This window comes from Rhagoletis pomonella, unplaced genomic scaffold, assembly GCF_013731165.1.
Source record: "Rhagoletis pomonella isolate Grant_MI unplaced genomic scaffold, Rhpom_1.0 Rhpom_scaffold_00002, whole genome shotgun sequence".
Lineage (NCBI taxonomy): Eukaryota > Metazoa > Arthropoda > Insecta > Diptera > Tephritidae > Rhagoletis > Rhagoletis pomonella.
The window spans coordinates 27,613,818-27,627,924 of NW_023458556.1; the positions used below are offsets into that span (position 1 = coordinate 27,613,818).

The 14,107-nt window shown below is 34.6% G+C and overlaps 1 protein-coding gene across 3 annotated transcripts in view; it reads left to right on the forward strand.

The window, feature by feature from the left end:
• LOC118733374 (protein misato) overlaps nt 1–14,107 on the forward strand; it is a 434,582-nt gene that overhangs the window by 380,185 nt on the left and 40,290 nt on the right. For all 3 annotated transcript variants that reach the window (XR_004992243.1, XR_004992244.1, XR_004992246.1), the window contains one exon: nt 13,716–13,901. The gene's annotated coding sequence lies outside the window, so the exon portion shown is untranslated. The remainder of the gene's footprint in view (nt 1–13,715; nt 13,902–14,107) is intronic.

Sequence of the window (14,107 nt, forward strand, 5' to 3'; positions counted from 1 at the left end):
GACGAAAGCTAACCATATTTCTATGGCGATGGCCGCGAAATAGTCAAGGGTGGTTTACCTCTACATTTTATGTAACTAACTTGTAACTAGCTACTTTTGGACATAAAATACCAATAGGAAAAACAAAATATTTTTTTTATTTTTTTATTTTTATTTACTTTATATTACATTTCATATTTGTTTCCATATTCTACTGTAGGTGGTCCCATATTCGAACTCCGTCAGACATAACTTCAAAATGATAATATGAAATTTCGATTTCCTTTTATTTGTCCTCAATTCGAACAGGATATTTAAATAGAAATGCGTTTGAAGAAAATAATCTCGAGCTTTACTCCTGCATTACTTGTCCACTTGCTTCAAGTTAGCTTTTTGTAGCTAACTACAAGTTATATAATTTATAGAAATCCCGCAAAAAAGCTAACTACAAGTAGGTTATTTTTTATCTATTGAAAATTTTTCTCTACAGGGTAGTAATACATTCATACATACATACGTACATACATACATACGTACATACATACATACGTACATACATACATACATATGTAGGTATAATCTTTACTTAACAAAAATTGTGTCAAACCTCAAGTGAACAATAAATTACCAAGATAGGTACGTGTGTATGCATGCTTTATATATGTATGTATATCATTCAGCTATCAATATTTTAGTGGACAATGTTGCAGTCAGTGAATCATTCCACGCATCGTTCCATTACGTCAAATTGCCCCTCGCTTTTCAACCGCTCATAGGTACTCACAGTATGGCCACTCATCTCTGCTTTGCGCTTAAAAACAATACGTAATTCCCAATGCAATCAAGTACAGACAACAAACAGTAGTACCCGCATCAGCAGGCAAATCAAAGCGAAGAGTTGAACAACAGCAGTAGATGAAGGCAATCATTGTACACAATGCATATGTATGTATGTATTTATATGTGAAACATGCATATGGAATACAATACAATAAACCAAAGGAAGAGGACAATTAATATATTTTCTTTTTTTTCTTACTGTCGCTACTTATTTTTAAAGATTTTATTACTTGTTTATGATGACACTTGTGCCGTGAATGCTGCTGCTGCTGCTGCTGCTGCTGTTGCGGTTATTGGTTTACAAAGGCGCATACAAGCGTGTGTTTGTTTAAGTGCCTTTATGCTGCTGTTGTTGGCGTTGATTTCTTTTGTTTATTTATGTTTTTTGTTTTACTTTGTCCCATTGGGCGTTTCATGTGATGCGAAAAACTTTTACAAGCACGTAATCGAAAAAGTTTTTACGTTTATTCGAACGCAACAACTCTTACCTTCAGATTTCATTTCACTCGACAAGAGGGTGTACTTATCCAAACTTATATATGCATATAGTTATGTAGACATATGTGCATAGGTACATACATACATATATGTTGTGGCTATAGCTGAGTGTGCAGAGATGCTTGCTACTATTTGTTAGCTTTCAGGGGACTCCGGGTTCGAATGCCATTAGACGGAACTTATATGTAATTTTGGGCGAAAAATTCTCCAAAAATAAAACTGCTTAAAGTAAACAAAAGGTATTTAGGCGCCGAATGATATGTGGTTTAGTTTGAAACAAAGGGGATATTGTTTTTTTTCTTTAGAAATAGGAGAGCAGGAGTATACTGGGAGCAAATAAATATTTTAAAATTATTTGTATCGTTCAGTAAAATTATGTAACTACATATATTTTTCCACTTTGATTTTTACTTCAAACTTAGCTCAGAACCCGATGACAATGCCATATGAAACTGAATTAATCCGCTAGGTGGCACAGGTGGCGAGGTATTTGCCAACCCCGTATTTATATCCCGATATGGTTCACATTTAGATCATATGTTACTTATATGAAAAGAAATAACACCGTAAAAAATTTTTCCGGTAGGTGGCGCAGGATACCAGTTATTTGGCAAACCCGTATTTCCTGTCTGATTTAGTTCGTATTTAAAATATACATTACATACATGGAAAGCAGTAAACCCACAAAAATTTTGCCCGATAGGTGGAGCAGCAGTCGATATTTTTGGAAAATTCGTATTTATGGTCCGATTTGTTTCATATATTGAACATCTATTAATTATATGGAAATAAATACCTCCCCAACAAATTCAGCCGTTAGGTGGTACGGAGGCGAGTTTTCTTTTGGTTACTTACCACTAATAAAAGCTTGTCTTGAAAAAACTTGAATTTCTTGTTACCTAAATAAGTTCGCTTGAAATTCATATACACTCAGTGCTAATTCGCCCTGCAAAATCTCAAAGATGCATTGATTTTCGAAATCGAAACCAAAATTGAATCGCTATCGGCTTATTCGGACGCAAGCACATTTTTTCTCAAACCGTACCGGAAAACTAGTGATTATTAATTTAAAAACACCACCGACTCTACTTCTCATATAACTATTTAGGAGTACCGGTAATTTCTTCAAACTTTTTGTCAGGCGGTGCGGTCTAATTGCGTAAGAACTAGAATTGCGAGCCAAGTGAGTTTGGATATCGAAGCCATTAATCTAAGCCATTTAAAGTTCAGTTCAATTCAAGACACCCTGTACTGTCCTGTTGCTTTTAATTTACCAGTAGTCAATGTCCTTGGATTCTTAGACTTTTACATATTTAAGTGCCGATTTGGCTGCCACCGACTGGACGAAACGGCGCAGTTACCTTTGCTAACTAAACTAAATCAGCTATTTAGTACTTAAATTACGTTGTACTATAATGTGAATCCTCGTCGATTAGGGTAAAAAACGAACTTAACAGGTCTTTGATTGGCTCGCCTTCAGTGCCAATAACGTTTCTCGAAAATTTTAAATATATTACTTTTTAACTTTTTTTTTCTTTATTGTTTTATTTTTCATATGGCGCGGGCCCCCTGGCTAGCGCCTATGTAGCCTGTGCTTAAGTCCGGCCCTGTATACATATTTTCACTAAGTAGTATTTGAAACTACAAAGTACCTAATTTTAGTAAAAGTCACAATTTAATCACTTCACTTCACTACCAATTTATTAATATTAGTAGAAATTGTAATTGTTGTGCCTACATGCAGATGTACATATATATGTATGTAATATCTATGTACATATATATTGGAGCATGTGTATAAGTATAACGACTGCAAAAATGAACAATGACAATATTGATGGTGTAATTATAAATTTATTGTTGCATTAATTAAATTTATCACGCTGTGGTTTTAAGCCATTCACTATTGTTGTAATCTGCCAAAAATCGCATTTAGTGACTGCGCAAATATGAAAAAGACAGCAGGTATATATGGGTCAGTTCCAAGCAAAGCGACATGGCAAGTGTTTTTTTTTATTTTTTTAAGATTGATAAATTAATCCTCTGAAATCATTTGCTGGCGTGAAAATTTGTGGAGAATACGAAACTGCTTTCAGGGTCTTCAAGAAATATATTTTTTCTTTTTTTTTGCATTTTTGTAAAATATTTTCCAGAATGTCGCTTTTTTAAAAGTAATGTAAGTTTATAAACTGGTAGAAAAAGGTGTACTAACCGATAAGCATTGTACTGATTTTTAACATTAAAAACATGCTTTTTAAACATTTGCATATCACTTTAAAACTCATTTATCAGATAAGCTAATTTTAAAGCTTTTCCCCACATTGTTCACGACATTAACGTGGGGCTTTTCTTGGGAGGCAAGTTTTTTGTTTAATATTTCTTCGGCAACAACTTTCCATATATGCCATTTGAACACTTCTTCTAGAAATAAGCTTTTTAAATATAAAAATCCTTTTCCATCTAAAAGTGACATTCTGGAAATATTTCAAATTTTTTTGTTTTTTTTTTCTAAGAGTCATATTTGACGAAAATATAAAATCAAGGAAATCATTGAAACTCCTGAAGCAATACACCGATATTGGTTATTGGTAATTATCATACTTTAAGTATTTTTTGCATAAAAAACTGGGTGACATTCAGGAAATATTCAGCCGTACTTGTCATGGTGCAACCATAAAAAAATTTAAAAAGTGGGGATAAAAAAATATCACTTTATTTGGAAACGCCCCATATACATAAGTACTTACCTTAAAAACACATTGGTTACATATGAAAGCCCATTTACCACAGCGAATATTTGAACTCAATTGGCTGTTCTGTAGTGGTTGCTTTAGTTGGCAAAAAATTAGTGTGACGTTAATGAAGTTGTGGTGGCGGTACATTGATGGCATAACAGAGTCACACAGAATTTTCCTGTGGCCTTTTTATAAGTAAAAATTTAATTATACTATATGTATGAATACAGAGTTATTTGTGACGATCAATTAAATACTGTGATGGTTGCATACAATAAAGAGCCTTTGAATATGTTGGAAACAAGCAATTTAATTGAATTAATTTATCTGCCCTCTAACACACATTTTGTTCTGAAAAAAAAAACGTTTTTGAAGAGTAGATCAATTTAAAAATGAGAAAACGGCTCTAAGAGTTTTAAATCGGTACGCGAAACAAATAAATATATATCAATATATGGTCTTTCGGCTGGTGTAGAAAACTCTGAACGCTGATACGTTTCTAGCTTTCTTGACGTGCGACCTCTCTGAGTAGGCAACATCGACTCGCGCCGCTACCTTGTTGTCGATAGAGTCCACATGCGCCAGCCAGCACGACAAAAGCTTGACATCGAACTTTGCAGTTACAACTTACAGCCGAGAGATTTCCAAATCGCGTCACAACCCCGCAAAATCTCTGCAAAACCAATATGGCTGTGTAGAGTAACTTTCGGTATAACCTTCAACTCCATACAAAGAAAGGGGAAAGACTTCTCTGAGCCATTTGAGGTTCAAAGAGGTTTTAGATAGTGAAGGCGAGTCACTCTTATGCAACGTTTTCAATTAAATACTTGAGAACTTAAAAAGAGTAGTAGCTGATATTGGCATCGTCAGCCTGAAACCAAGGACTTCAGCGATACATTTTCCAGTTTAGAAAAATAAACAAAAATTGTTGGTCTGACCATGAATGAGGACATGACAAATTACCTCTGGGACACATGTCACTGTTGGCAGTTATAGCTTTTGAAGTAGTGAAGGAGTTTTACTGCCTACAGACTAAGCTAAGCATAACACTTGCCAACAGGCTGCTACTTTGGGCTCGGTAGGCAATTGGGAAGCATAGCTTCCTCTCGACAAACGAAAACTACGCTCTACAAATCTTTCGTCATGAGCATTCTTTATATATCGAGCAAAGTCAGAAGCTGTTTGGGTGCTTTTAATATAACTTCTCTAAGGCTAAGTGTTCCCCTCCTTAGGTATTTCAGTCGCCGCAAATGTATGCTCCGACGTTCGTACAGATTTTGTTTATTTTTCGACCGAACTTGGGGGTCGTCTTTTTACAATATTCGTCACATTTGCAGCAATAACAGTCTACCTATATCGATGTTCTTATCTCGAGGGGACATTTTTTTTTTGTTCCATAGTTCATTAAACTTACGTTCTAGTATCTACTTACCCACCTGATCTCGGTTCCTACTACTCTAGCGTACCAACGCAATGACAATAAAATAAAACTCGCTAAAAATCATTAAACTTTTGCTAAGGAAGTATTGCGATCCGAAGGCAATTTCGATGTTTTTTCGCCGTCATATCATCAGCATTAAAAGTCGGATCTTAAAGTTGTGTATATCAATGTTCTTGTCCCGGAAAGGCAATTTTTTTCTTCCAAAGCTCATTGACCTGAAGTACTCCGTTCTATTAATTACCCGTTTAAACCCAGGGGTGTGCGGCGAACTTTTTCTTTTTTTTCTTGTTAGGTGGTACGACAGCTCTAAAGAAACATGCCTTCCGTATATCAAAAATTGTTCGATGCCTTTGCATCCACTTTTAAGTGCTTTTTAATTATATCTTAATTAATTTATAGTTGTTTTTATTATTATTATTAAAATGTCACGCTATGTTATAAGGACTTAGATTTCAAACAATTTAAACAGATTTGCTCTCTACGATTAGTTTGGTGTAAATACGATATTATGGCACAAGGTTTTAAACATGATTTCCGACCTATAATTTGTTAGAGCAGCTTTCATAAATAAAGAACAGTAAGCAATGTAAAGTGTGCCAGTAAATCTCCTGAAATGATTGCATATTTTTTAACCAGCACAAACTTCGCAAAAAAACTTAGATACTTAACACTTTTACTAGTATGTAAAGTGTGAAAAACTTGTGATTAAATTCCTTCAATGTCATTATTAAAATTTATTGATTTCAAGTCAGCAACTTTTCGCGCTAAAGGCTTGCGTCGTCGAAGTGATTTCAATGCTAATTAAGTGTGTACTCCAAGTACAAATACATGCACAAGTACTTACGTAAGTACATAGTAAAGTTATTAAAGTAAAAGTTTTATCGGAAGTGTTGTTGCGCCAACGTTGATTGCATAAGTGTCGCCTTGCAATATTTATGAAACGCGCGCGCAATGCTGTCAGCTGCAGTGACAGCGAAAAGAGGAAGAGCGAAAAGAAGCACAGTGGCGGCAGTAGCACAAGCAACAGACAACTTTCACAAGTACTACATCCTATATAAGTTCATACGTACATAGCACAGCGAAAGCAGTGAAAATGAAAATCAACTGACAACTTTTAGCAACACTAAGAAGTTTTCTTGAAATTATTAATGCTTTTTTTGTTAATATTTCCCCATTTTTACTTTTTATTTTTTTTTTAAATAGAAAGTTTAATATTTGCTTGAAAAAAGTCGCATGCAAACTAAACGAGTAATGCGAGCGCCTTGAAAGTGTTGCTGCAACGCCAATAAGCTATTGATGTTGGCTTCAAAATTTCAAGTTATGAAAGTTAAAAAACGATTGTGATTGAAATAACCGACAGGCGCGAAATTTCCGCACATTAATGCCAGTGCATTCTGCTGAAAAATTCGTATTAAATTCAATTCGTTCAATTTCATTTTAATTAAAAATTTAAAAATCCTTTTAGCACTCATTACGGTGCGATTTATTTGCATTTATGTGTAAATTTTCGTACGCCGGCACTTTGTGTAATTGATTATTGCGTTGGCGCCGGCAATTTGTAGCAAATAATTGTTGCACTTTCCACTGCCAGCATCGCGTTTTAAAATGCCGTACATGTTGGCAGCTTATTGTTTATCATTAAATGTAATTACATTTTAATGAAAATGGTAAACACGTTTGTTATTGCACAGTGGGCAAGCGGATGGCGGGCAGTTCCTTTGTATACATACTTATGCACATATGTATGTATGAATGCTTGTAAGCACATATGTAAATAAACATAAATATAGTACATACATACTATATATGTATGTAGATGTACATATGTATGCATATGCACGCTTTATGGGAGTTTGCACTAAGCTTATCTTGAATTCAGAACTGAAGTGTAAACAGCAAAATGTTAAGACATTCATATTACAGGGGTGAACTAGGCCTCAGTTGGAACCCGGTTCGATGATACCTAATGCTCGACTATCCCAAAAATTATAAACTAAACAAGCTTTTTTAGCAGCATCGGCTACTAGGCAGTCGTTGGCAAATCTTCAAGTGCGCATTTGCGTTTAAAGGGGTTTTATTATATATAAATATTAGGGTGCTTTTATTTCGACGAACATTTTTTTTTTGACTCCCACCTCGAAATTTTGAGGAAAATACTTAAGAACAAGTCTGAAAATTTGAGCCCTAAATATTAAGTGCTCGACCAAGGCGTGCAAAGATTTTCCGTTCAAAATACACATAAAATTTGATTGTTTTCCTTCAAAATCCTATAGCTCTTGGTCAATGATAGGGTTTCTTCAGAACTGAATGCTCTACAAAAGTGTCGATTGCGACGTAACTCTAACTCCAACTAGCGAGGTAGTACGGGTCACTAAAATCAATTTTTTCAAGAAACTCTCGCTTTTTTTTTTTGTCCCAATCACGTAAATAACAAGAGCTACAGAAAAAATGTAAATGACAGACTTGTAGGAAATTCAATTTCCTACTAAATAGTGCAGCATCACCAAATCGCTAACATCGACATTTCTTAAGATATTGGGCTTTGAAGTTCATCAACAAGTTCTACAATTCAATAATCTATAAAAATTTCACGCTACCTCAACTTCAAAGCCCGATATCTCCAGAAGTATTGTTGTTAGCGAACTTTTTTCAAGAACTTTTTTGTAGGAAATTGAATTTTCTGCAAGTTTGTTGATTAACATTTTTCTATAGCTCTTGTTATTTCCGAGATAAAGGCAAAGAAAAACGAGAATTTCATGAAAAGAATTGGGTTTAGTGACCCGTACTACCTCGCTGGTGGAAGTAAGGTTGCACCTCAATGGACATTTTTGTGGAGCATTCAATTATGAAGATATCCTACCATTGACCAAGAATATACCATAAAATGCCTCTGAGCTACAGAATATTTGATAAAAACAATCAAAGCTTGCGTGTATTTTAAAAAATAGTCGCCGAAAAAAGCACCCTTGTAAATATATAAAATATTCCTCAAAAATAGCCATATTTGTAAGTGCAATTTTTGTCAACTTTTACAATATATGCAATTTTTCGCAATCAATGGAAAATAACGATTGCATAATCTCGGAGATGCTGTGCGTATGTATGCTTATGCGCCATAGAGAAGATTCTTCAATTCTGCATCCATGAGGCGACAACGAAAGCAAAAGTGCCAACGAACGATGGAAGGACCAGACAGAAGAATATGTCTGCACTTGGGATGAACTACTGGCTAAACTTTGTAAAGGAGGAAAGAAATTGGAGAGGTTTTTTAGGCTCGACCCAAGTTGACCAGTGGTTGCGCAAAATAGCAAAAAAAAGGTACCACTAACCAGTTTCTACTCCCATCTTCTGCTATGCGCCTCCAAAAAGGTTTATTTCTTTGCAAACTTTTTCGTGATTAAAATAAATCGAAATTCTAATTGGAAATTGTGAACAGCTTCCGCCTACAAATATGCAAAAATATGTATAAAATCCCACATAACAAAATCTACACTGTTGAAACCACAAACACAGCCAGAGTAGTAACAAACAAAAGCAAAACTATTGGCGGCGATGCTATGCTTTATTTGAATCACCTGGAAAACCGACAGCAAAATGACAATGAATACAATGAAAAAGAGAAGAGCAGGAAATGCCGACACGCTCAGCTGACAACGGACAGACAGCATGTGACGGTTATTTGCTTAGAATGTCGGTACAAGAATGTAAATCATTTATTATGCCAACACCTGCAAGGTATGCAACAAACTCTAACTCAAAACAATTACACAAACAATACGTAGTACATACAAAAGAGATGTAGAACAGTGCCAGCGCAATGCAAGAAGCAAACACATCGAGAGAAACTATGTGAGTGAATTTTTTTTTATTTTTTTTTTTTTTTGCCGCAACAGGAATGGGTGCAAAACAAATTAAATTTTACCGGGAAATAGACAACAAACTAACTATGAAAATATTTTCGAAAGGCTTTCTGCTTGAATGCAGGGTAACCGAGGCAACGACCTAAGCAGCAACACGCGCTCTCTCACATTCCCAGCTGGAAGGAGATGTGGACGCATAGCCGGTGTGCCCAAAGTGTAAACAACATTGGACCTTTTGCCAAAACATACTATGTTAAAACAACAACAAATATATGTATGTATGTGTGAAGGTGTTGCTTTTGCATACTCTTGCATACCACTGAGACATTCGTCGGCCACATAAAACAAATGAAGCAAATGTAAAGAATTTGTGCACTAAAAACGGTAGAACAAAGCAATCTAAAGGTAGAAACGAAGTGGTGAACGGGGACGGGGAAGTGAAGTGTAGAGTGCAGAGTATGGGACAAACGGACACTATATTGTTTGTGTACCTACATACATACAGCAAAAACCGCAAGCCACAAAGCGCAATAAGGAAAGGAAGGAACTATGCAATTCTGGTGACGAACAGTGTGGTCTGAATGGAACATCTAGCGGGACAAAATACTAAAAATTAAAACTGTCAACTTTGTACTACAACCGAATATAATTTCTTAGGAATGCCTTAAAAGAAGGCCCCTCAACTCTAGGATTTACATGAATGCCCAAACTGCCGGTAGGTGGCGCAGGAGTTGAGTTATTCCAAAAAATGATTCGGGTCCGATTTGCTTTAAATTCCAAATACATGTTAATAACATTAGGAGAAATATACATACCTGCAAAAATGGACCCGATAGGGGGCGACAGAGTCGAGTTATTTCAATTTTTGTCTCTCTATGCCTGTTTTGGTTTCACTATCTACATTTATACTAGCAAGCTAGTGAACTCCCATACAAATCTATTATTTTGATTAATCAGTTTAATGAAATATTTTAACATGGGTGTCAAGTTAAAGCGGTTTCAAAAAGCTTGTTTTCAAAGGTGAATTTTATGAGAGTTAAAGAAGTCATAATCAATTTAATTAACTATCTGAATTTAATATTTCACATGAGTATCAAAATAGAGAGATATAAGAAAACTCTAATCCGACTCTAAACTCTACCCTCTTAGGGTTGCCATCTGTTTGAAAATTCAAAATCGCTTTAATTAAGTTAAATGAAATATTTAAATATTAGCGTCAAACGAAAGTAAGCTTTGTTTCTAAAATATGTTTAGAAAGTTTATTTATAAAATGTTTTTAAAGGGGGGTGGCACGAGTTTAAAAGTTTCAGTTCATTTTAAGAGAGGTTAGATGAAACATTGCAATGCGAGTGTCCAAGGAAAGACGTTAAAAAAAGTTATTCTGAAAAATGTTTTTTTAGACGGTCCCTTAATTTTTACATAGGCAATTTAACTTAGTCAATTAGTTAATTTTATCTCATATATTAACACAAAAATAGTTTACAAATTAAAGTTTTTCCTTTTCAACTAGCCTTTAAAATCTATTTGGCTTCCAAACCCAAAAAATGTATTTAAATGTCCGATAAGTTTTTAAAGCTAAGTACTTGAGAAAACCCGCTTAATTTTTCTTAAATTGTGCTTACTGTGCTTCGAAACCAACTTAACGAAAAAAAAATTGCAAATTTAACAAAATCAAAACACTTGTGTCATGGCGTATACGCAACACTTGCTTCACGGTAGCCAGAAACGAATTTTCCAAAACATATCGTCGTTTAAAGTACTAGACCGCGTATCGTGGTTCTGCAAAACCTCGTAACAGACAAGTTTTACTCCTATAAAATTAAGATAACCTCACATACGAGGTTTTGCATTTTCTTGATAGGCGGTTTTGTACTTTAAACGACGATATGTTTGCTGTGGTTTAGACGCTTTATTGCAACAGATCGGTCACACTAATATAGTTTTTAGATATTCAGACGCGAAATTTTAACAAGTTTTGGCTATTTTTAATTATTCTACAAAAACTATGTCCACAAGTCCGAATTTCAAACTTTGTACAAAAAAAGATATTTAAAAAATGCGTAACGCCGTCGACAAAAACAATTGCGGTTGCCACTTCGAACTTGCGTTTTATTATACTAAAATTTAATAAACCAAATTTTCTCTAAAAATTCTGATTAAAGAATTGGAAAATTTTATGATTTTGTTTAATTTGTCGAAATTTTCAACTTTCTGTACAAAGTTTACATGTGTTTTTTTTTTTATAGATAAGGAGCTATACTTCCATAAAAAAATAATAAGCATTAAATAAACAAACGAAAAATTTCGAAAACTTGTTAAAACGTCGCGTACCCATTTATTTTTTCGCCGCCATACCACGTGTTGATTTTTTTAATATTGTTTTTCGAGCTTTAATCTTATACAAAGTTTAGGAAAATTGAACAAATTTTCATCAAAATTTCAACTTTTCAATCTGAATCTTTTGAACATTTTTGGGTATGCATAACCTATACAATTTTGATCTAGTTAAGTGCAAGTTTCAACCGGTTAAAAAATAGCGTTGATTTTTAAGAATTTTTTTTTTTTTGAGTCTGCTTTTGATGAAATTTATCAAAAAACATTTTGAATATTTAAAAAAAAACAATGAAGACGTGGTCACTTGTTTGAGTCACTGTATGTATCACTCAAATCGCTAATATCGTTATTGCCTCTATAAGAGGATATTAAAATACTATTATTCTTTTTATTAATACACAGACATATTTTATATAACAAAAAACACTGTACACAGCAGATCATCTGCAGCTTCTAACGTTACAGGTGTACATATTACTACCTGCTAGCTATCTTCCTATTTATAAATTTGCATTGCTTACACACTTATGTATGCGCATTGTTGTTTTAGTTGTACATATATTTTTTTCATCCCTTTTTTATGCTTCGGGATTCCGTTGTGTTGCGGTTGCCCTCTGGAATCATTAAATAGCACTTCATTATTACACCCGATTGCGCACGGTGGTCAACACAAACATTTCTCTGCCAAATGCCCGCATTTTGTTTCTTCTGCTTCTTTTGTTCACCACCATCCCAGGGTGTATCCGCCTACAGCTGCTCAAATTTTTTTCTTTATAGTCACACAAATGACAGCGAAATCCCATAGACGCTGACCAAATTATATTAAAGTTAGCAATAAAAGAAGGATACGAGAATATTTGCAGCAAGGTAAATTATACTTACCCCACCCCCCATACATTGAGTAGTCAGTAGTGAAATGAAGTACAAGTAGACAGACTCTTATTTGCCATGGCAATTGGACAGAAGTAGCAAAAAAAAAACAATAGGGGTATTCTCTGAGTCTTGCAAAGCCCTTGCATGGTGCACAGATTGCACGGATTGCACGGTAAAAACCGGTTTTCGTATGGGACAGCTTTGCAAACCGTGCAATCCGTGCACCGTGCAAGGGCTTTGCAAGACTCAGAGAATACCCCTAATATGACTGACGTGACAACGAGACTGCAAAGGAGCATTGCTGCAGCGGCAAGAGAAATAAAGAGTTTATATTTGCACTGTCTGCTTTGTGTATTTTGAGTGTGTTTGTATAGGAACGCATTTTTGTTATACATATTTACCTTTTCTACTCGTTTATGTATTTTCATTTCTTGATGGATATACTTATAGATACATATGTACACCCTCATAACGAACACTCTTTTTTAAAGCGTGTTTCCAGTACTTTAAAACTGCAATGAAAATTAAAATAGTATTGAAATACTTTAATTGACTACACACTTTTATGCTATTGCATCCAGGAATCCATTTCTTGAAGAACTAGAATATAAGTCTATTTTTTGTTTTGAGCTCTTGTGTTGTTTTTTATCTGTAATTAATGAAAAGCGATACTTTAAAAAGTTATTCTAGTTTCTTCAATGTCCTTTGCCTGCACCGGACATACTAAGCGATCGTAATAAGGCACACCTAGACCTAAAGTGAGCTAACCCAAACTGCTTGTGGATTGTAAAACAAAAACAGGTACAACAGTAGTGTTTTAGTTAGTGTATATAATGATGAAGCAAAAATTTTTCCATTATTTTTTTTTAGTTAATCGCACTTTAGGTGTGCGATATGTAGATAGAAGGTCAATATTTGTTACTTTCTTGATAAGCTTCATATAGTGTATAAATTTTCTTGCATCTCCATTTTCTGCATTTTTGAAGCAAATTGGAAACTTTGCAGGAATCTCTTGAAAAATCTAATTTTTCTAGTTGTGACATTCCTTTAGTAAATGATCTTATGTTCTAGTGCTATATTAAAAAAACTAGTCTCGAATATATAAATGTTTTGAAAAATCTTAATGGAGTTGTTATCTGTTTTCTTATTTTGTAGGAGTACCAATAGAAGCCTGAAAAACTCAGAGCACAGTCTCAAATTCAAAGTCGCCTATATTGAGGAAGAACTGCGCACATCAGAGAATACCATCGCCGGCGTTTGAGAACAGCTGGAAGTAGCTGGCAAGATATTGAAATAAATGGCATACTCATTTTTCTCAGGTCACAGCTTCAATAGGCTAATGTGAGTATTTTTATGAAAATATTTTCTACCACTTAAGTATCTCGCTGTATTTTCATCTCAGCTACAGATGGAAATTATGATACTGTTACGATTATCCTCGAAACCTTGAGGGATTTCCCAAATATACTCTGGCTCGTATCGCTGGATTGTTAAATAAAGGCTAACGATGACCAAATTGTAGTACAATTAACTTTATTGTCCAACAA